The following is a 1,940-nucleotide window of genomic DNA, read 5'->3' as shown; positions in this document are numbered from 1 at the left end:
AGTGAGAAAACAGAAGCTGAGCGGGAAGATAGAACTGTGTGACTTCTATAACTAAGGACTTCCTGTACGGGGCTTGGCAGACTCTGGCCCTCAGGCCAAACCTGGCCCTCACTCTGTCTGTGTAAACAACGCTTTACTGGAACCAGGCCACTCTCATTTGTTTGCGTATTCTCTGTGGCCGCTTTCCTACTTTCAAAAGAACCCTCTGGCCTGGAATGCTGAAAATACTTCATGGGAAAAGGTGGCTGGCCAAGCCCCAAAGCGAGAGCCACCCGGCTGGGCGCCTCGGCTAGGTAGACACTTTATGTGTCAAGTTCTGAAGCGATGCTAAATCTGGTGAGTCTGACAAATAAATAAAATATGACAGACCTTCCCAGTCAAAGGCACAGAGTACAAGAAAGGAAGAAAATAATAATAAAAGGTAATCCCATCAGGTTTACAGTTTCAGCCCTGAAGCAAGCCGGATGCCTCTGAGGGCCCCTTTGAGCAGCGAGACAGCTGGGGACGGTAACCCACGGAGCTGGCAGGGCCGCGGCTGCCATCTGAGGGGCCGAGGACTCAGGAGAGCGGACGCTGGAACACACCGGCTCGACGTCCTCGGGCCGAGGCCAGGAGCGGGCCACAGCTCTCTGAAGACGGGCCTTCACGTGTCCCTGCTTTGGGGCTCCCCAAATCCCACTTAAAACTGATGTGGGGGGAACATACTGTTAAAGAACGATTTGCAATTGAAATATGATCGATGTATTATTAATGCCAGGAGCCACTCTGGGGCCATTTTCTTTTCTCTTGTGCAGTCTGAGGGTTCTACACCAGAAAAGAAAGAGAGAGGGAGAAGGATTGGGGGAAGGTGCAAAGAAGAAAGAGGCAGAGAGGGGGCCGAACGAGAAAGTGAGGAAGGAAGAGAGAGGCTCGTTTTTTTTTTGTTTCTTTTTGTTTTTTTTTTTAATGTGTGTTTGCCTTCACGACTCCGAAGTTCTTGCTAATTCCATCTGTCCACAACAGAGCCCTCGACGGCGAGAAGAAGCGTTTCCATATGTGCAAATTAGCATCCAGCCTCCCTTAATCTGCGCCGCGGTCCTCTGAACTGGATGCTGAGCCCGCCTGCCAAACCCACTCACGGCATCCGAATAGAGGCGTGATCGGCCTGAGCTGCCGTGGGCCCTTCTCCCCCGCAGCTCCAAGCCGGCCCTTCTCTCCTCTGTCGTTCCCACTCCGGTCTAGGGGTGTCTCTTTGCTCAACTTCCAGCAGACGTGTGGCTCCAGCAGAAAGGCCTGCGTCTCTCCCTCCAGACTCACCCGTCTCGCTGCTAAGGAGAGCAGCCTCGAGTAGGGTGACGCCCAGGTCACCTGGCCCAGCGGCCACGCGTACACCCAGCCTGGCCATCAGAGGCTCCGGAGGCCGTCCCAATCTGAGAGTCTCCTCGCCCTCTGCTTAAGTCTGGCTCCGGGCTTGGCACTTTATTCCTACATTCATTTATCCGACACACATTTATTGGATTCTTTTTTTCTTTTTTCTTTTTTTTTTAATTTTACTTTTTTACGCCTATAGCACCTGGTCTTCCTAGGTGGTCTCCCATCCAAGTACTAACCGGGCCCAACCCTGCTTAGCTTCCGAGATCAGACGGGATCGGGCTTGTTCAGGGTGACGTGGCCGTAGATGCATTTATTGGATTCTTATGAGATTCAAGGAAGTAGCAGAAAATGGCCGTGGGTTCTTTTCTCTCTGGAAAGAGTAGTTGGAGAACGGGCCTTCGCAAGCATGGGGTGCATGGCAGAGCAGCCGCGAGAGGAGTTTGAGGGGCAGACGCCCCTCTCAGTGTATGATTCTGGTTTCCTAGTTTTCACCTTTCGCATTTTCTCAAAATTTTGACCTGAGCTCATCCTTTTTACCCACCCCCATCATGACTCCCTGGGGGGATTTTGTCTCCTTCTCCAGCTCT

At 52.2% G+C, this 1,940-nt stretch overlaps 1 pseudogene; it reads right to left on the bottom strand.

The window, feature by feature from the left end:
- Window positions 1-1,540: 1,540 nt before the first annotated feature.
- On the bottom strand, window positions 1,541-1,659 carry LOC111745765 (annotated as a pseudogene).
- Window positions 1,660-1,940: the final 281 nt, after the last annotated feature.

The sequence above is a fragment of the Pteropus vampyrus genome, unplaced genomic scaffold (assembly GCF_000151845.1).
Source record: "Pteropus vampyrus isolate Shadow unplaced genomic scaffold, Pvam_2.0 Scaffold164, whole genome shotgun sequence".
In the NCBI taxonomy this organism is placed as follows: domain Eukaryota; kingdom Metazoa; phylum Chordata; class Mammalia; order Chiroptera; family Pteropodidae; genus Pteropus; species Pteropus vampyrus.
This window is presented reverse-complemented; position numbering and strand designations above follow the sequence as displayed.